At 44.2% G+C, this 22083-nt stretch overlaps 1 long non-coding RNA gene across 1 annotated transcript; it reads left to right on the forward strand.

The window, feature by feature from the left end:
* Nucleotides 1-569: 569 nt before the first annotated feature.
* LOC137840775 (uncharacterized) lies at nucleotides 570-21527 on the forward strand. The gene is made up of 7 exons (XR_011087799.1): nucleotides 570-7909; nucleotides 8051-8167; nucleotides 10688-11309; nucleotides 12394-12462; nucleotides 12566-12655; nucleotides 12798-12929; nucleotides 16766-21527. It is a non-coding gene; the product is annotated as an uncharacterized lncRNA (long non-coding RNA).
* Nucleotides 21528-22083: the final 556 nt, after the last annotated feature.

The following is a 22083-nucleotide window of genomic DNA, read 5'->3' on the forward strand; positions in this document are numbered from 1 at the left end:
TGGACGCATTTGAGAATGGCGGACGGTCCAGCCCTGAATCATCATCATGAGAATCGAAGAGGAGAGGCTGCTAAAGACTTGCACGAGTCACATGAAGTCAAACTGGACACATTGCTAAAGACTGCTGAAGCATTACAAAGTTGGTGGAGTGTGGGACAAAAGGGATGGAAGTGTGTTTGGGTGCTGGGGCAGACATAACTGAGGAGTTTTGATAAAAGAGGGAATAATAAGGTTGCTTATTGACACTGAAACGGGGATAAAAAACAAAATACATAGATATGGACAGTGAAGATACACTGACAAATTATACGACAGCGTGATCAGAAACTTCGTAAAGTGGACATTGATCAATAGAAATTAAATCATTTGAATCATAAATTTTTATATGTAACTTAGCATTTCGAAGACATAATTAATCTAACTGAAAATAATGAAATTTCATAATTGGACCAGTGAAAATTTGGATTCGGGCAACAGAAGGCTGAATTGCTAAACTTAATTGACCTTTATCAAAAAACAACAGAATTTGATTACACATCAACTGCGACTGATTTATAGGATGCATACCGTATTTGCCGGTGTACAGGTCGACTCGGTGTATAAGTCGACCCCCTAAAATTCGACGGAAATTTACGATTTTATGATATATCCTTTGTATAAGTCGAGCTCAATTGTTGCATTATATTAAACTTCAAAATTCAATATGCGAAATTTATTGACGAAATGTGTTCAAATTCCGGGAGGCCGTGCGCATGCGGCTGTTTATAAGCACCGCGGAGGAGATCGCGGCCGGCGAGCTCGCGCACGCCGCCCGGCACCAATGGGAGGCCGGAAATAGCTCCAAGCCGAGCGGATCGGCACTTTATAAGCACCGCGGAGGAGATCGCGGCCGGCGAGCTCGCGCACGCCGCCCGGCACCAACGGGAGGTCGGAAATAGCTCCAAGCCGAGCGGATCGGCACTTTATAAGCACCGCGCAGGAGATCGCGGCCGGCGAGCTCGCGCACGCCGCCCGGCACCAACGGGAGGTCGGAAATAGCTCCAAGCCGAGCGGATCGGCACTTTATAAGCACCGCGCAGGAGATCGCGGCCGGCGAGCTCGCGCACGCCGCCCGGCACCAACGGGAGGTCGGAAATAGCTCCAAGCCGAGCGGATCGGCACTTTATAAGCACCGCGCAGGAGATCGCGGCCGGCGAGCTCGCGCACGCCGCCCGGCACCAACGGGAGGTCGGAAATAGCTCCAAGCCGAGCGGATCGGCACTTTATAAGCACCGCGCAGGAGATCGCGGCCGGCGAGCTCGCGCACGCCGCCCGGCACCAACGGGAGGTCGGAAATAGCTCCAAGCCGAGCGGATCGGCACTTTATAAGCACCGCGCAGGAGATCGCGGCCGGCGAGCTCGCGCACGCCGCCCGGCACCAACGGGAGGTCGGAAATAGCTCCAAGCCGAGCGGATCGGCACTTTATAAGCACCGCGCAGGAGATCGCGGCGCCTCATTGGACTTCCAGCGGGCCGCGCACTCGCGCACGCCGCACGGTTCAAATTTTCTAAGTGCAACGCACAATGAGATGCATGAGAAACGGCCTTGGTTACCATCACATTTGAAGCGATGAATACGAAGTTAAATTTTATGACTCGGTGTATAAGTCGAGGTCGATTTTTTTCGGTCGATTTTGGATCGAAAAAGGTCGACCAATACACCGGCAAATACGGTATTTCAGTTTGAAGGGGTGAGGGGCCATAAGAAAGTTGGAATTCTGGATAGTCAGCAAAATAGTAATACAGTAGGGCTTTAAATAACTAATACAATGACATGACCCTTGCGACAATTGATTTAAATGGCAATTTATGATAGGCACTTGGGGTTAGGATTAACAATCCATCCATCCATCCATTACTGGTGCGGCTTGTCTTTACGAGGGCCACGGATGATTAACAATAATAACTAGAATTATTCATTTCTGTAGAAATTGCGTGTGAAGGCGAAGAGGCTGAATAAAAATTCGGGGAAAGCTACAAGATTATGTTTAAATTTGGAACGTGTTGAATTGGCTAGAAAATTGACAAAAATATAGAAAGAATTTTGTAAAATTGGGCGTGAGTTTTAAAGTTGAAAATTTGAAATTTTCCACAAGTGAGAAGTTTTGGAATAGGTAGTCATAAGATGAACAGTTAAAAAATTGAAATGGGTTGAGTCAGTGGAAAAAAGGAAAACTAGAAGAAATTAGAAGGGAAAAAATGAAATTTTGCAAAATTTTACCGCAATGGTAGAAGTGAGGATGTGAAATTTGAATTTGAATCTAGGAGGTTAAAAGTGTAATGGAATAAATCAGATGAATTATGTGGAAGTAGTTGAGATAAAAATAAAATAAAAGGAAGAAGAATGCAGAAGAAGTTGAATAATAATAAAGTCAAGGCAATTCAAATGTATTTATATAGCCCACAAGCAAGTCTCAAAGAGCTCCAAATGTACAAAAATTGCCAATTTAAAATACAAGAACAATAAGTGTGAGGGCCACAATGATGATCATGACAGCAAAAATATTTCTAATTGGTTTTGATAGGTACAAAGGGGGAACATGGAAGAAGGTTTTCAAAATTTGTGATATAGCGTGACTCAATTATCAAGAGTAAGTATTTCTTTTTAATTCTAAGAATTGGCATTAACAAAAATGAGAACGATAATCCAAGGTTATAGTGTAAGTGGCAGGAGGAAGCTGTGTATATTTTTTAAACATTATTTTCAGTATCATTATTTCTTAGGAGGGTCAGTAATGCTTGTGAGAAGATGAATGAAGGAACAAGGTAACAGTAAAAGGGAGTGCTCTAAAAATTTTTGGTTCTTTGCCAGAGGTAGTGATTTGGAGGGATGAATTTAAACTCAAAGCAAAATAGAACTGTTTAGTGGAAGAAATATGGGAAGGTGGAAATATTGAAGTTACAGCTCAACACAAAGTGTCAAATAGTCTAAGTGTGAAATGTGAGCAAACTAAATGGGGAGTTAAATCATGTTCCAGTATTATGCATATAGGCAAACAATGTGAGGACAGGAGACCAGACAATTAGATATTAATTTTGGATTTAAAATAAAAAAGGGAAATTTTAATTGAGGAGAAAATTTTGCGTAGGGAGGGTTCTTTTTACAATTTAATATTGTATGTTTTATGTGTGTGTTGTGGGATGACAGTTTGTCTGTAATGCTGTATGAATGTCAAGTCTGTACTTGGGATGGGGTTTGTGTATTGTGAATGGTTAACATGATTCAAGGTTGGGGTGATGTGATCACAGCAGAGGATAACATTCCTCTCACCTGAAAAATATAGAGATACTACAGATTTGAAAAAGCAAGATTGATCAGGGCTCATTTTGGACTAAATATGGGTTTAGGATAACTCTGGGGCACCATTGACAACAAAAGACTTCAATGGAGAAGGCCCATTTCAAGATTGTGACCAGACGTGACTATACCAGCATTGACAGTCAAGACTCTGAGCCAAGACAGTGTATGACAACAACTCTGGACTTGCCTGACAGTGTGACGAAATTATATGTGACGGAATTTGTGATGACTTGCTTTGTTTTGATGTTTTACCTAATTGTATTGCAGCCTCTAACAGCAACCCAGGGAGCAGATTGTGCTTTATTTGTTAAACTTACTTTACTTTCCAGGTTGTCAACTGCAGTCTTGGAGAATTTTGTGTCATGTCTGTGAACATGCATTAACAACTAACCCTTTACTTTTCATAATGAGTTTGTAAATGTGATCGGTTTCATGACAGGCTCGGCAGGCTCCAATTTTCTATTTCATGCGTTTGACATGCGCCCGTGTGTGGATTATTATTTTTATCATTATGAATTTTTTTTTTTTTTTTTGGTATTATGGATGTTTATTGTACGGAGAGCTGCATGCGCAGTTACAGGTGGGTGGTGGCTTTTGTTCATACAGCCATGTGAGATGCTGCCAGTCGAGTTTCAGGGACTGAGAATTGGTGATTCCAGGCTAGGATGGCATCTGGAGGTACACCGAAGTCCAGCTGGCGATGGGTATGTCACCATGGACATTGTTATTTTTACTTTATAACCATTGTGACACATTTTTTAGAATGTGTCAAAAGGGGGAGGTAGAAAAAAAAAACAAAAAAAAACAAAGGGGGGAATTGTGAGATTTTAAGTGTTTTCAGATTTGATGGTTTTGAAGTCTTCAACATGCTGGACGGAGGAGAAGAAGCAGCTCGGCAGAAATCAAGTGAATGGGAGACAACATCATGAGATGGAGCCAAAGCCTGGTAACAAGTGTGAAGAGTTTCAAATAGCTTATAATAAACTGTAGACCTTCACAAGATAGGATCAAATAGGTGGGAGAGTATTAAATGTAAAAAATTAGAACAATAACATACAGACTCCAAACAAATTGGGAACAGGTGGATTATGAACGTTAAAGTTTGAATAACACATTATTCACGTGATTCATTTGCAGGATAAACAATGGAAGGGATTGATAAACTGAACAAATTTAAGATGATTGCGGAAGTATTATGTCGGAAACAAATAGATTCGACAAGTTTTTTCCCTATAAAATGGTGCCGTTTGGGTTTGAAGTACATAGTCGCTTCAAAGGAGGAAACGCATGATTTAAGATACGTGATTGATCAATGAGAAGGCTATCCCTTGTACCAGGGGGGTCAAACTCATTTGTTCACGGGCCGCAGTGTAGTCATAGCTTCTTTCAGAGGACCGGTATGACTGTCATACCCAAATAAATGTGTGAGCACCTCATATTATATAGAGTAAAAGCTACAAAACAAACTGGTAAGTAACTTGCTTTCAAATCAGACAAATAAAAACCGGTCTAATATTTAAAAATCAAATATTATTAAAAGTGAAGACAATTTGCAATTCGAGTAATGACACGTGAATAAAAAGCACAATTTGTCTTCGCGGACCGCGTAAAATCATGTGGCGGGTTGCATCTGGCCCCCAGGCCTTGAGTTTGACACCTGTGCCTTATACAAAGGTAAAGTAGGATTAGAATTTGATAAAACAGATATGGACATCATCATATTCCATTAGAGTTCAAATTGCTTGCAATACAATTACAAATTAGTTAACACCTGTGTGATTGATTGATTGATTGAGTGGTTGATTGATTGATTGGTTGATTGATTGATTGATTGGTTGGTTTATTGATTGATTCAGTTATTCATTGAGTGACTGACTGAAGGGCTGAGTGACCGAATGGGCAATCGTTCGATGTCTGTCTGTCTATATGTATGTACTATATATGTATGTATGTATTTCGTTATTTGTTTATGTATTTCTCTTTCACATTTTCTTTCGGCTCGGTGGCGCACTGGGTAGCACGTCCGCCTCACAGTTAGGAGGGTGCGGGTTCGATTCCACCTCCGGCCCTCCCTGTGCGGAGTTTGCATGTTCTCCCCGAGCCCGTGTGGGTTTTCTCCGGGCACTCCGGTTTCCTCCCACATCCCAAAAACATGCTTGGTAGGCCGATTGATCACTCCAAAATTGTCCCTAGGTGTGAGTGCGAGTGCGAATGGTCGTTTGTCTCTGTGTGCCCTGCGATTGGCTGGCAACCGGTTCAGGGTGTCCCCCGCCTACTGCCCGATGACGGCTGGGATAGGCTCCAGCACGCCCGCGACCTCCGTGGGGACTAAGCGGTTCAGAAAATGGATGGATGGATGGATTTTCTTTCTCATCTTCCACTTCTTTCGGCTGCTCCTGTTAGGGGCCGCGACTGCAGAGCAATCGTTTCCATATCTTTCTGTACCACCAACCATCTGCATGTCCTATCTTTGTCTCTGCCACACTCTCCATTATTTTGGCCAGTAGATTTCCAAGCCTCGCTTCTAACATTCTTTCCGATAACTTCATGCTTTGCTTAATCAACATAACAACACCTCTGTAGTTACTACAGTTCTGCGCATCGCCGTGGTCTGAAATAAGGAATAGAAGTCAACACCTTTCCGGGGAACTTCTCGCTTTTTAAAAATCTCCCCTGCCATCTCTCCTTGATAGTTCCATGCTGTCACTGGAATGTTGTCTAGGCCAATTGCCTTTCCACTCTCCATCTTTTACAAATGTCTGGGTATGAATTTTATCTATATTTATTTTTCTCACTCATTGGCGGCTCCACAGAGGGACGTGGTGTGCCAACAGAGGGACCCTGGTGGCATCAACGATTTTGGTGACCTCAGTTAAACTGAGGTCAACAGAGGGAGTGAAGGAATGAGGTCGAAATACAAAAAGTCCTGCCTCGCTACAAAAACAGATATGCTCAAACCTCATTGAATAAAGTACATAAGCAGACAAGTATATTCACATATTAAATAAATAAAAGAAACATTTTAAGCATATAATTATACCTACACACCAAATCAATAAAGAAGACATAACTAGACATTTTTGATAAGTGGTGATGAGAAAGGTTTTTTATAACTTTATGATCTGATATATTTCTGAGGACTTTGAAATAACAAATGACTTTTGATATATTGCCTAAATAGCTTAATGACCCTTAAGGAACTGTGGAATGCATGCCTGATGTTTTTTCTCTGAATCATGGACACGGCCAGAGTCGTCTTGACCGGTCAGTACTTGATTGTATCTTATGTTTTGACTAATGCTAGACGCCAGTTTTTGATTACTACTGAACGCTCTGCACAGAGGGAAATAGTTTGCCTAACAAAGAAAAGATACGGTTGAATGAGGTACGACAGTGTATGTCCAAGATTGGAGAAGAATGTTCACAGGAAGGTCACGTGGAGATAAAACCAGCAGGTGCCAGAAGGAGCTACCGAAAGACTCGGCCAAAGATGATCGCCAAGGCCGAAAGACGGGAGGGAAGACAACAGCCCCCCTCCACACACACACACACACACCAACAGCCCCCCACCTACACACCGAATCGCCCATAACCAGCACCACTCCCATGGAAGCAGATTCTCCTTCGAACTTGCCCCACCCCGAAGACTCATCGCCCATCAATCCCGGCCCACAATGTGCTACTGAATATAAAACTGATCTAACAACCTTGGACTTTGCCTTTTCTGAATGGAGACTTTCCGCTCTTGAAGGGCCCAGCGCTGTATTGTACTTTCCTGAAAACAGAGCTTTTTGAACAAGAATTGTGATTGAACTCAACCAATCTGTCTAAGTCTAATTTCTGCTTCAGTGTCTTTGCATTTTCCTAAATCTGAAGAAATCAAACGAGCACGCAGTGAGTAAATTGGATAACAGGTGATTGGCAAAGGCTTTTGCCGTGAGGCGCTCCCTAAATTGTGGACAAAATCCAACAAAACGTTTGGCCAAACAAAGAAAAGATATGGTTGCAAGTATGATTTACTGAGAATGTGACGAAAGTAAGTAAGTCAGAATCAGAATCTGAATCGGCTTTATTGACCAAGTTTGTGCATGCCAAACAGGGAATTTGACTCCGGTTGATCTCAGCCTCTGTACGACATTTAAGTGACTGTCAACATTCAGGCAACTAACAACATTTGTAAGTGGCCGTGAGTTGTGTGACTTGAGCATTGTCACTTTAAATTTCTTGTGCCTTGTAACTTCTGTGTGCGCGCCAACGGTCAAGCTCAGAGAAAGACGAGACCTCGAAGAAGATAGTAGCAAGAAAGACAGCTCATAATAATTTATCTTTCCACGTCTTCTCTCCTCTGTTAATGAGTGTTTATTTTTGTTTCATTCCACTCAGTGTTGGTTAACAGTGTTATTGTGTGCCTTTTTGTCCCGTTTAGCGATAGAATTATCGGCAATTTTAGTTTAAAAGAAGACTGGTTTCTTTGTGTAGCTAGCAACGTTCATGGCTAACTAGCTTTGCAACAGTATTGGTGGCAGCTTTCCAAGGATTCCCCTTAGCACCCTTGATCAGCGGAGCGAGGTACGATTCATTTGGATACCGTATATATTGATTTGTATAGTATTTCATATACTTTGTCATTTTGTTAGCCTGCTAATATGCAGTTGTTGTTTTCAGTATGTGCCTGTTGTAGGCTAATTTGCCTGTCATTTTGTGTCACAGTTTTCACGGTGTTCGACGATGTTGGTGCCTATGCACAATTCTTCAATAAACTACACTCCTTCAGAAACACTCCAAGCCTGTTCCTTCAAAATCTTGGGTTGCTACAACATTTAAGTGGTGAGAGCAAGATGTTATTGCACAGTGATGTCTCTAAGACTCTATGAGTGGTGTGATTTCATCAGAGCGACAGCATGGGGGAAGGAGCTGTGTCTGTGTCTGCTGGTTTTGACATACAGCACTCTCTAACGCCGTCCGTACGGGAGTAGTTTGAACAGACTGTGACCTGGGTGAGAAGGGTCCGCAGATATGTTACTTGCACCAGCAGAGGTGCCAGAGGGAGAGCGGCAGGAGAAGAACAGCCAAGAACCTGCCCAAAGGGTGAGGCCAAGGCCGAAAGACTGGAAACAGGTGGATGGAAAAACAACAGCCCTCACCAAGCCACCCCCCCGTAACACACACACACGCACGCACGCACGCACGCACGCACGCACGCACGCACGCACGCACGCACGCACGCACGCACGCACGCACGCACGCACGCACGCACGCAGCCTTATTTCAATGCAAAAAACACCGTCTTATATTCGCTTCAATATGGTATTTTTCCTGGCAACAGAGGTTTCTTAACAAGAATTGGATTGAACTCAACCAACCTGTGTAAGTCTAAGTTTGTTTCTGTGTTTTGTTCTCGTCCTCAAAACTGAAATAACTAAAACGCAGTGAGTGAATTGGATGACAGGTGTTTAGCTATGGATCTTGCCATGAGGTGCGGATAGCGCGCTTCCCAAATTGTGGACCAAATCCAACAAAGCCTATTCCCTCTTATCGGTGGATTGCATTTTCTAATCGTCCGCCCGCCCGCCCGTCCACCAGTCCGTCCGTCCGTACGTCAAAGTCAAAGTCAAAGTCTGCTTTATTGTCAATTCCTCCGCATGTCAAGACACACAAAGAGATCGAAATTACGTTTCTCACTATCCCAGGGTGACAAGACAGAGTTCACAACGCACATACAAGTAAACTACATAGGAAAATAAAACAAGAAGATGAACAATAAGAGTGATAGCACGCTAGCCGCTCCCGATGCACAGCAGAGTCCGGAAAGATGACAGTCAACCAGGCCACTGTGAACACGAGCACACAGCAGGCACGCACTGTCCGGTTCGTGGATCCTATCAGGTGAACGCAACTCATCTTGTCGTCCTGCGAACGAACGTACGCCAGGAGAATGGAACGCACGGCTGGGCGAGCTGGGTTGGCCGCAAGCCTGGCCCGACGTCTCCGCGCTGGCCCCTCTTCCGCTGCCTCGCAGACCCGCTGCCGACGCATCCCAACAATGCTCCAGGATGGAGCAGGCCGAGCTCACGACGCAGTCCAACCGGGGGAGGAAGAGCAGGCCAGTCCGGCGTCGCTCCATGACAAAGCAGTCCGAGCGCCCTTAATCTCTCTGCACCAAAGTCCAGAATGCCATAAAACCCACTTCCACCGATGTTGAGCAGAACATGCCCGCTGCACTAGTATCACGATGTATCACACGAGACGAACATACACAAAACTGCCGGACAAACACTCAGTAAACACTCACAAAACACCGAACGGGACAGAGAGTGGCCGCTGCGTGTGCACGCGCCGCCATCTTGAACCGGAAGTCCGTCCGTCCGTCCGTCCGTCCGTCCGTCCGTCCATCCATCCATCCATCCATCCATCCATCCATCCATCCATCCATCCATCCATCCATCCATCCATCCATCCATCCATCCATGTCAGCCATAGACGTCTATTAGACGTCTGGTCTTGTATAGACCTAATTTAGACGTCTAAAATTGGTTTCGGTATCGACCTAAAATAGACGTCTAAATTAAAAATATCAAATATGATAATATTTCGAAATTTGAAAGTCTCAACCAGCTGTAAGTTGTATCAATAATGTACAGAAGTTGTTTGGATTTAACAAGCATATTGATCCATACATGTGAATTGGTTATTTCTGTAACCTGATATAGACGTCTATTGTAGGTTATTTTATAGACCTAAAATAGACGTCTAAATTACATCTATATATATATATATAGACCTAAAATAGATGACAAATTTAAATCCATTAAATATGAAATATTAAACCATTAACTAGCTGTAGGTTGTATAAATAATGAACAGAGGTTGCATTGCTTTGTTTTAAACAACCATTGGTCCGGGTGAAGTGTGGTTATTTCTGAAACCTGTTTGACGTCTATATTAGGTCTATCTGTAGACCTCATTTAGACGTCTATATTAGGTCTACACATAGACCTAATTTAGATGTCTGTTTTAGGTCCATAGAATAACCTAAAATAGACGTATCTATTAGGTCTGCACATAGACCTAAAATAGACGACAAAAATAAATAATCAAATATGAAATATTAAACCCAAAACCATTCTGTAAATTGCATACGTATGTCATCATTCGCAGGGTACAAAAAAGTTACAAAACCATTCACTCTGGATGAGCTTTGAGATGATGGCATGGCAAAGATGTAATTTCCCTTTTTTACCCATGTAGTGATTTGTGATTTAGCTCAAGGAGTGGCACATGAAAAAGTATGTGTTTATCTTCTGATGTCATTAAAATGTGCACCTAACTTTGTTTTGCGCTCAACAGGCCTTGGAACTTGTTAGAGATTTGCTCACTCCAACTTATTTTGCAAGAACCACACGGAGACAAGGCAAGTTCTTTTAGACACCTGCAGGTGGAGAGATCACTCGCTACAGGAATGAAATCTAAAAGTCTCCTCCCTGCAAGGGCATATTTATTAGGAGGAACAGAGTGGGGGTGGGAGTGGACAGGTTTGGTGAACCCCCGGCCTCTGATAAGATCAGAGCAGGGGGTGTTTTACACTGTTGTGGGAAACAGAACAACTTTGATTGCTTCCCCTGCAGCTGGTCAATCAAGCAGAGGAAGCAACCACTTCATCTTACTCTGCATTGTGAGGGCAAGACAAGATTGATTTAATCATTACATTGTGAGGGCAAGACAAGATTGATTTAATCATTATAGTCTACATTCCAACATAATCCTACGATAAAGATAACCTGGAAAACCCTAACAGAACTCTAAGGCAAATCACTTCAAAAGTTAAAATTGTGTTGTGTCATGGTATTAACAGCGGTTAATGGGTGAATTGTCAAATCAGACATCTTCTTTTTCCCTTTCCCTCTTTTTCAGACTCCAAGCCTGGAGATAAGAGGAGCATCTGTATTAAAAACAGACCGGACTCCACAAGGTACAGATTGATTTTTGATTTATTCTTGATTGTAGAAGTAATCACAACTGCCTAGCGCAGTGGTTCTTAACCTTTTTCCTTGTTCGCACTCCATTCAATTCACCAACCAGTTCTCGCACCCCTAACCCTAAATAATTATTATAATAATAATTGGGTTATTTTACAGCTATAAGTCTTAATTAGCATTATCCCTAATGCCAATTAACACAATGACTTCTTGATTTCCAGAAGTTTTCACTTTTTTCGGTTACCCGACCATTATCCCCCCAAAATTTTAAATTTCCCCCAGGGTATCCTCACACCCCCAGGAAGCATTCTCGTACCCCTATGACATATCATTGCCTTTGACTTTCACACTCCGGAAACCATGGCGGATGTCAAAGTGCAAAATAAAACCCAGGTTTACCCTGTACATTTTCATCATTTGGATAACAACTTGTAGAAGCAATTTTATCAGTACTATTTTAAAATAATGTGATTGGATATGTACAACAACCAAATTAATTTGGACCACATTCAAAGGCACAGACAGAATGCCACTATTTTTTTTTTTTAAAACAGGGCAAAGTTTATCATTGGATAATGGTTCATTTGAATCTTGCAGCTAACATTTGCTTCATTCTTCAACAGCTAGGAAGGGAGTGTGAAGGTTTTTTTTGTAGGTATTAGTCATTTAAAAAGAGGTCATAGCTGTAGTAATTTGAGTATTTTATTTCTATTCTCTTTATTCTCAGAGTTTCTGAAGGTCATCGGGGAGCCCATTCTGGCAATCCCTGGCTTAGAATATAGAATTATTAGAATTAAAGAATTAAAATTATTAGAATTATTATTAGAATTAGAATTATTCTGTCTTAGAATAAGCTTAGAATTGGTTAGTCAAAATTTTGGATGTCCCCACCCTCACTCTTGATAGCTTACAAATGGAACCTGTAGGGTTCTGTTTGGTTTAATTGCTGTACTGTCAAAGTTACTGACTTTTCAATTACTTTTTTGCTTGATTTACAAGAAAAAAAGTCCTCAATTCAATTTTGTCTACTCTTAATTCCTCTCTTCTGAGACACTGTTCATAATTCCTTGTATACAGATTGCAAAGCAGTCTTGTGTTAGGAGGCCGCTGATTTGAAGACCTGCATGTTTCCAAGACCATGGACAGGTATGATTAGTTTGACATCTGTACTGAAGATTAAAAAAAGACACCAGTAAAGGCTTATGACACGGTGGCTCCACTCACTGTTGACATTTTTTTTCTGTTGTAGACTCTACACAAATGGCAATGACAACGTTCAATATGCGTGCTCGTGTGATTCGTGCAGAGGGCCCTCAGGAAGACTGCTCTGATAGCGCTGGTAAAAAAAAACAACAACTGTCTGCTCGTTCCTGTGCCATTGCTTCATGTTCGAAATGTGCGACTGACATGAGATGCATCAAGGAAAAACTATTTTACAGGTAGTCGTGTTTTTTCCCCCCATATTCATATTTCTTTTACAGACTAATCCCAAGGTCTACAATGGGTGGTGCCTGATATACATCGAGTTCATCTTTGTAGAAGCTGTTGGCGACACGCACACGGATGATGAAACAAGGACCGCAATGGCTTTAAAATTAAAACGGGCTCCAGCGGTGAGTAGCAAAGAGGGCTATCAAAAGCCCACAAGAGAGTGATGTTTATATTGTTGTGTTTCGCCGAGCTGGTTGTTTTGTTTGATATGTCCTACATAAATGTATATATTTATATTGTAACGTAGTTTTGTTCTGTTAAATAGCCCCCATTATTTAATCCTGTATGTGTCACAGATTGGATGGAGCAGGGCGACCAAATGCAGCTTGGACCAGGGTTTATTCAGCAAAACAAACTAATAGACTTGATAAATTGGCATGACTAAACGAAATAACAATAGGACTAACCGACAGGGATGCGAAACAAAGGACGTGAAGACATTAAGACAACAGGAACCAAAAGACATCAAGACAACAACAACACACACAATGATCCGACAGGGTGTGAGGGGCAGACAGGACTTATATCATCATCATCATCGGCGGTCACTCGTAGTCGAGCATGACGGTCCTCCTTCCTGGTCTTTGTGGGTCTTCAGGTGGTTGAAGAGGCCGATCCTGGACCCGATAACTCTGGTGCAGTGTGGACAGGGGAATGTAATGGTGGTGGGTTTGGGTTGGGCCTGCTTGGTGGGGGCTCTCTCCTTTCTGCGTCTGCGGTTGTCTTGAGCGGCATGGTGGAGGTCAACGTTATATTGAGCGGCGCCGTCACAGACAAGGTTTCTCCACGTCGTCCTGTCTGCGGCCTTGTCTTCCCAAGTTTTAAGGTTTATGTGACACTTCTTCAGGTTTGCTTTTATGTTGTCCTTGAACCTCTTCTTCTGACCTCCCGGGCCCGCTTTCCTTCAGCGAACTGGGAATAAAGAATTTGTTTTGGGAGGCGAGAGTCAGGCATGCGGATTACAATGGCCAATCCATCTCAGTTGGTTTTGGGCAATGGTGGCAGTGATGCTAGGCTAGCCAGCCTCCTCCAGGACGCTGGTCTTGGTGCGTCGGTCCTTCCAGCTGATCCTGAGGATTTTCTGGAGGCATCTCTGATGGTAGGTCTCCAGTGCCCTTAAGTGCCTGCTGTATGTGGTCCAGGCTTCTGACCCATACAGAAGGGTGGGGAGGACCACAGCTTTGTAGACCAGGATTTTGGTCTTTGCTTGGAGGTCACGATTCTCGAAGACTCGCTTCCGTAGCCTTGAGAAAGCCCCATTGGCACAGCTGAGGCGATGGTCAATTTCATCATCATTGGTGGCTTTAGATGACAGGAGGCTGCCGAGATAGGGGAAGTTGACACCTTTTCCAGTCGGATCTTATGAATAGAGATGTTTGGGGGGCGGACAGTCAAACTGCAGTTTGGTAGTGGTTGGTGGAGGATTTGGGTCTTTTTTATATTAATGGCTAGACCAAGCTGTTTGTATGCCTTCGTGAAGGCAGACAGAATACTCTGTAGGTCTTCTTCCGACAGGGCTACAAGGGCATTGTCGTCCGCATAATGCAGCTCCATGATGGATATGGTGGTGGTTTGACCTTTTGCCCTGAGTTGGTTGATGTTGAGAAGTTGACCGTCAGTTCTGTACATGATTTTGACTCCGTGGGGCAGATGCTTGCTTGTATGGCGGAGGATAGCAGCAATAAAGATGGAAAATAGTGTTGGAGCGATGACGCATCCCTGTTTGAAACCTGTGTCAACCCTGAAGGGTTCCGTCTCGTCTCCACTGCCGCTGAGCACTGTGGCTGACATGTTATCATGCAGTAGTCTCAGTACTCTGATGTATTTGCCTGGGGAGCCAATCTTGGATAGAACCAGCCAAAGGGCCTGACGGTTAACTGAATCGAAGGCTTTGGTGAGGTCTATGAAGGCCATGTATAGTGGTTGATTTTGTTCCCGGTATTTTTCTTGCAGTTGTCGAGCAATGAAAACCATGTCTGTGGTGCCTCTGCTTGGGCGAAATCCACTCTGAGACTCAGGAAGGATGATTTCTGACAGGGGGGTGAGTCTGTTGGCCAGAACCCGAGCGAGGGCTTTCCCTATGGTGGAGAGGAGAGAAATGCCACGGTAATTCCCGCAGTCTGCCTTGTCTCCTTTCTTGAATACGGAGACGATTAAGGCATCTCTGAGCTGCGCAGGGATTTCCTCTTCTTCCCAGATTTTAAGAAGCAGGGCATGAATGTGCTTGAGAAGGTCGGGTCCGCCTTTCTTCAAGACCTCTGCTGGAATTCCATCGGGCCCAGCAGCCTTGTTGTTCCTCATCTTCCCAATGGCATCCTGCAGCTTGTTCAGGCTGGGTGGCTCTCCCATGCTTTCAGCTGTGGGCTGTTGTGGTAGTTGATCAAGAGCCTCTATCTCAGGTATAGTGTCCCTGTTTAAGAGGTCCCCGTAGTGTTCTTTCCACCTGTTTGCAATTGCCTCCTTGTCCTTCAGCAGCAGGCCATCCTTAGAGCGAAGGGGGGTTAGGCAGCGGTGGTTGGGACCACACACCGCTCTTGTGGCATCAAAGAAGCCTCTCGTGTCGCCAGAGTCAGCAAGCTGTTCGATCTCCAGAGCCTTCTTTGTCCACCATTGGTTCTTCAGTTTCCTAACCTGTGTTTGGACGGCTGCCTTCGCTTTGGCATGGGCTCCTCTTTTCACCTTGCAGTGGATGTCATTTTGCCAGGTGATGAAAGCTTGCCGCTTGTTGTTAATTAGCTGCTGGATCTCAGTGTCATTCTCATCAAACCTGTCTTGATGTGTCCGCTTTTTGTGCCCAAGGATTTTTTTGCAGGTGTTCATTATGGTAGTCGAAAGTGTGCTCCAGTGTGTTTCAGTATCCTCTGGGTAGTGGTTGGGCAGCGCTGCACTAAGAGCCTCCTGCAGCTGTTGTTGGTAGGCAGTGTCATTCAACAGCTCGATGTTAATTCTTGGCCGGCACTGTCTTTTCTGCATCCGTTTTTTCCGCATTAGGCGGATGGACTTGATGGAGCGAATGAGGCGATGGTCGGTCCAGCAGTCGTCTGCACTGGTCATTGCTCTGGTGTTTAGGACCTCGCGGCGGTCTTTAGAGCGGACAATGACATAGTCGATGAGATGTCACAGTTTGGAGCGAGGATGCATCCAATATGTTTTGAACTTGTTTTTTTGACAGAAAAGTGTGTTGGTGATGACTAGGTTGTGTTCTGAGGACTTGGTTAGTAGTGATGTGCCATTAGAGTTTGTGTTTCCAACCCCTTCTCTCCCCAGCGTACCCCTCCATAGGTGGTGGTTTCGTCCCACTCTGGCATTGAAGTCTCCAAGCAGGATTAGCTTATCCTCCTTGGGGACTTCCGATAGGACTTTGTCTAGGTCAGCGTAGAAGGCCTCCTTAACTTTGTCCTGTGCATCAAGTGTTGGTGCATAGGCACTAATGACTGTGGCCATCTGATTGCTGGCAAGCATCAGGCGTATGGTCATTAGGCGCTCGTTAATGCCCACAGGGAGTACATGGAGGTGGTTGATGAAGCGGTTCTTGATAGCAAAACCCACACAGTGGATTCTTGGCTCAGTTGCAGGTTTTCCTTTCCAAAAGAAAGTATATCCACCTTTTTCCTCCTTCAACTGCCCTTCATCTGCCAGTCGGGTCTCGGAGAGTGCTGCGATGTCGATCTGGAACTTCCTTAGCTCTCTGGAGATGATGGCAGTTCGCCTTTCAGGTCGATCACTAGCTTGGTTGTCCGTTAGGGTCCGCACGTTCCAGGCTCCAATGTGTACATGTTTTTGTTTCTGACCGCGTGGTGGTGATCCTTCTGGATGCGGTATTCCAGACAGGATTTTGTGCGGCAGGCTATGTTTAGGGTACTGTTAGATAAATTGTATATATATGTTATCATGCGTTCCCTAATGAGTACTTATTAATAAAATTATTGCACAGAATGCTTGCTGTTTCGTCTTGCAGACGTCCACCAGTCCACAACAAGTCATACGATGCTGTCTGGAGCTTCCTGACCTTCTACATCTCTGGGAATCCAAGAAAGCTGTTGATAGCTCAAACTATTTTGTTGATGTCTGCACATGGCATTTTGTCCTTGCACTCTTTTCTCATGGTGTCTTGTCTGTGACTTCTTATTTCACATAGCATTTTGTCCTTGCACTCTTTTCGATTCTCATGACATCTTGTCTGTGACTTCTTTTTGTTTATAGAATCTCGTTTATTCTCTCATGAGACAAAGCCCACGCTTCCCCCCACCTCAGGGGCTAGTCTCACATTGTGGGTAGAGCATTCCTAAATAAAAGAGTGAGGAGTGTAAACAGACCTTTAGTGTATTTCGGAGGAGACTGATGCGCCTGCAGCCACCACACGGTCCTTGGCAGAAGGGGCCGGGATCCAATGGCATGGGTCCATGACGATTGGAGACCACCCTCTGTTGCAGCCTTCATCCGCCTTCAGTGCCGTTGTGACTCACAGTGTCATCCTCCGCCACTCCCACCGTTGAGGTCTTTTTCTCGCACTTTGTCTGGAACCTCCCCTTCGACCTTACCGCCATGATTGAACCTACCAGGAGCCGAGACTCCAGACGACATCACTCTTAGGCTCATCGGAACACGCAAGGCTCTCCACCACGGCAAGGTGCCAATCCATGGAGAACCGGACTTATATACACGACAGGTAACAATATAAACAACAGGTAACAAGAGGCAGGTGAGAATACTCAAACTAATCATGGACACACAGGAGGGGAGGGGCGAGCACACAGACAGAAACCAAGACAGTTTAGTCATAGTAGTAACACGGCTGGGGACGAGACGTGACATGACATGGCTACAACCTAATCAAATCATATGTGCCAAAGGAGATTGTTGAGCTTTTAAAAAAAATGGAACAACCTGTGTTAGATAAATTGTATATATATGTTATCATGCGTTCCCTAATGAGTACTTATTAATAAAGTTATTGCACAGAATGCTTGCTGTTTCACCTTGCAGACGTCCACCAGTCCACAACAAGTCATACGATGCTGTCTGGAGCTTCCTGACCTTCTACACCTCTGGGAATCCAAGAAAGTTGTTGATAGCTCAATCTATTTTGTTGATGTCTGCACATGGCATTTTGTCTTTGCACTCTTTTCTCATGGTGTCTTGTCTGCGACTTCTTGTTTCACATAGAATCTCGTTTCTTCTCTCATGAGACAAAGCCCACGCTTCCCCCCACCTCAGGGGCTAGTCTCACATTGTGGGTAGGGCATTCCTAAATAAAAGAGTGAGGAGTGTAAACAGACCTTTAGTGTACTGCTGTAAGTCTGAATGCACTCCTCGCGAGAAAAGACTCAACATTCTGCCTCACTGGTTTTGTCTGCTGATCCTTTTGCTGATTTTGAACCTAACAGATTTTTGGGGGCTCGTTCTGGGTTCTCAATAGACCTATTTCGGGGTTCCAGCTAACTTTTCGACGCAGGACAAGTCCTTGGCCAAGGCATATAGAGGAAACCCTTTTCACGGGGCTGACTCGATCAGTTGGCTGGACACCGGAGTGGTTGACGAGATCATCCGAGGAGAAGGCCCAGCAGACTGTGAGTATGAATATTGATTCTGTTAAAAGGAATGAAGGTGCGGTGACAAGAGGTCACTTAAAACCTTGACAATTCTAGACCCTATCAAGTGCAATTAGAAACAGTTAAATTCCGCTGGGATGATGGAGTCCCCTGACTGATGAGTCAGTTAAATTCCATGGGAGAGCGGACCCATCTGTTTTCTAAAGAAGTACAGGTAATTTGGAGCAGTTAAATTCCGCTGAGGTGTCGTGGGGCCTCCTAATTAACCTTCCTAATGTGTTAGCTTTCTGCTGCCATGTGTGGTGTTTTTCTTAACACTTGTTTCGCTGGTTTGGCTTCTTTATCCATGAAAAGATCTACTTTTATATCTACTTTAAGAAAAAGGCAAAAATAAGTTTTTTTCTTACACAATAGGAAGGTTAAAGGGTTTAGAGTTTGTTAAGATCCACGGGAGGGCGGACTCCCCTGCTTGCCTGTGGGACGATAAGAGTGCGCATTGCGTGTGTGTGTGTATGGTTTGACTGAGAGTAACCTCATTTGAGGACACACAGGATTGTAAACCGTGGCTTTGTGTGGGCGAAAGCAAGGATTCTCCGTTTCCTCCGGAGACTCACCACACATCGAACATTTAACCACTGTCCTGTGAATAAAGTTGGCTTTAGGACACTGTAGGTGCCATTCGAATTGCCAACTCCGAAATTTAGAAAATAAACCATGGGGACAGCAAGTAGCAAACAAAAACCGCTACCCCGACATGAATTAAAATGCAAAGATTGGAAATTGATGGAAGAAGTCGACCCCGAAAATGTAAGATATCTTGACAAATGGATAACTGATTACAAATTTGATGGTCAGCTGAAAACGAATTCGTTGAATAACCTAAAGCAATCAATTGATGCTAAATGTGGTGTAAAGAAGAATAAAGACGGGTATCATCTAATAGTACAATGGGAATTGGAAGCTGAAAAGAGAAAATGTGGGCAGATAAGAGAAAAATTGAGAGATAAGGAAGACGAAGAAAAGATAAAAAAGAACTTGATGTTGCACAGGCAGGAGGATGATGAGACAGTGTCAGCGCGGGCTCGCTTGAAGGCCGAAGCTGACAATGCGACGAATGAGGATGAAAAAAATGATCAAATTATAAAGACGGAGATTGCAACACGCCAAAGCGAACCAATTTTTCCGTCTCTGTACCCCAAATTACCAAGCACAGATCATCCTCCTGAGTATAGTGCTTCTGCTCGTGGTGTGTTGGCGCGGAGCCGTGCTCGTGGTATGTTGACGCGGAGCCGTGCTAAGTTGGGTCCTTCGGCTGACGCATACCCGATGATTGAAGTGGCAAATCCTCATGATGATGGAGGACCCACAATTTTAGTGTACAGAACATGGACCAACGCTGATATAAAATCAGCAATTGAGGGTATAGCGTTGCCCACTGAAGATGTTGATCAATACTGTACCGATATGAAACAACTCATTGCTTCGTATAATTTGAGAGGCGATGAAGTACAGCAGGTTTTCATGGCATCCTTAACCAAACATTAGGCAAGTGTTAAAGGCACCTGGGATCCTTTTGATTCCCGGGGCCGTCCATTGGAATGTAACGGGGTGCCATTACAGACAGAAATTGACCAACTATTGGGCAGGATAAAAATAAAATTCGAACGTAGAGCAAATTACACAGACATTGGCCGAACCAAACAAAAAGAAGATGAGTTGTTTGAAGACTTTAGACACAGACTCGAAAGAGTGTTCAAAGCCAATAGTGGCTTGGAGCATGGAACTGATGTTTATGACCAACAACTCAAAAATGCTCTACATGCAAATTCGCGACCAGCAATCCAAACCTGGATCACTAAACATATGATCACTTTCCCGACATCTACCTTGCCACAGTTCATTGATCATGCAATATACGCCGAAAAAGTTGTCAATTCAAAAAGAGCAAAGGAGAAGGGGAAAAAAGACACCGTGTTTTTTGTTGAAGGAGGGCAGTCTGAAGTGTTCTATCAAAATAAGACCTTCGAACCATGCCTAGGGGGGCGTGGTCGTAACAAATTCCGTGGCAAAGGTAGCGGGGGGTACAGTCGTGATTCTCCCAATTATGGAACAAATGACCAGCCCGCCTCAGGTCAGTCAAAACGATACAATGCTGAACCTCCTATTTGCTGGTCACGTGGGAAAGGCCATATAGCAAGAAACTGCCCAGGTAATTACAAGGGCGGGAGTAGACCTCCCTTATGACTAGACGACGATCAAAATACAGTTGGAACAACTGTCTTGTCAACAGCTCCCCCTGTTGATGTAGATTTGAACATTCAAGATTTGTTGATGAACAATATTGAGAAGCCAGTGATAACTCTAATGGTAAACGGGACTCCAATAACCTTTTTGTGTGACTCAGGGGCATGTGCGACCGCATGTCGTGACATACCTGCAGGTGTGCAAAAAAAACGGTAAATCCTTTTGGGTGAGAGCAGCAAATGGGCTGGCAACCCCAGTTCCCCAGTCTCGGCCAGTTTGGATACGGGACCCGGAAGGGGGAAGTTGTTGCATTCCCGTTTTGCAGATGCCCAGTTGCCCTATTAATTTGCTAGGTAGAGATGCTCTCACTGCCCTTGGGCTTTCCCTTGTGTCTCTTAACGGTCAAATTGTTGTCAAAAGGCGACACCAGTTACAGATTTTTGGTCAATTTCACTGCTACTATTTTTATTCATTGGATTTGGCTGATGCAGAAGTGATGGAATTTGGTTCCCCTCTTTTGGCCCGTGTGGCCACTCTTTTGCATTGCCCTGAACGGGCAATGGAAGCCAATAAACTACACATAACTATGTGGCATAAAGACACACCTGGTCCTGATCACAACTACGAGAACATGCTTGAGGCTGCTACACCTGCCACTTTGACGGCATCTTTCCTTCTGCATGATGGTGAAAGCCGTGCTTGTGTAGTTATACAAACGGCTCCCCCTGCTGTTCAGAGGTTGCACATGTCTCCCACTCCGCTCCACATCTCTCTCTACAGGCCTCACACCGCAACGTGGCAAAGTTTGGGATTTATGGCTGGTGATGCCTTGGCAGCTTCTGACTGGACTCAGGTTAATCCTGACTCCTTTTATAGTCCTTCCACCAAGCTTTTCAAACAAAATATGACTCGAGACTTGTCATTCATTAGTGGAATCCACACTGATCCTGGTGTTGAGCAAACACCCTCATTTTGAGATTTTGTGTTGATGTCAGATGACGAGCAAATCCTCGCTGAGGTCCCAAGTCATCTTTGGTCTGCGGGTCCTTCTGACGTTGGTTTAGTGAAAGGTGCGCTTCCTGTTGTCATAAGACCTAAAACTGAATACCGCCCTTGTGTGAGGCAGTATCCTTTAAAATCTGATGCCTTACAGGGGATCGCACCTGTTATTTCTGATTTATTAAAAGCGGGTGTCATTGTTCCTTGCCCGGATTCTCCTTGCAATACTCCAATTTTCCCTGTGAAGAAGGCACCCCCTTCTGTGGGGTGGAGAATGGTGCAAGACTTGCAGGCTGTAAAAAATGCTGTTATTCAGAGAGCACCTTGTGTCCCTGACCCGCATACCTTGTTGAATTCGTTGACACCTGATGCGAAATTCTTCACAGTGATTGACATTAGCAATGCTTTTTTCTCTGTCCCTATTGCAGAAGAAAGTCAGTTTTGGTTTGCATTTACATATGCTGGCTCAAGGTACACCTTT

Source organism: Syngnathus scovelli, chromosome 11 (genome assembly GCF_024217435.2).
Source record: "Syngnathus scovelli strain Florida chromosome 11, RoL_Ssco_1.2, whole genome shotgun sequence".
NCBI lineage: Eukaryota > Metazoa > Chordata > Actinopteri > Syngnathiformes > Syngnathidae > Syngnathus > Syngnathus scovelli.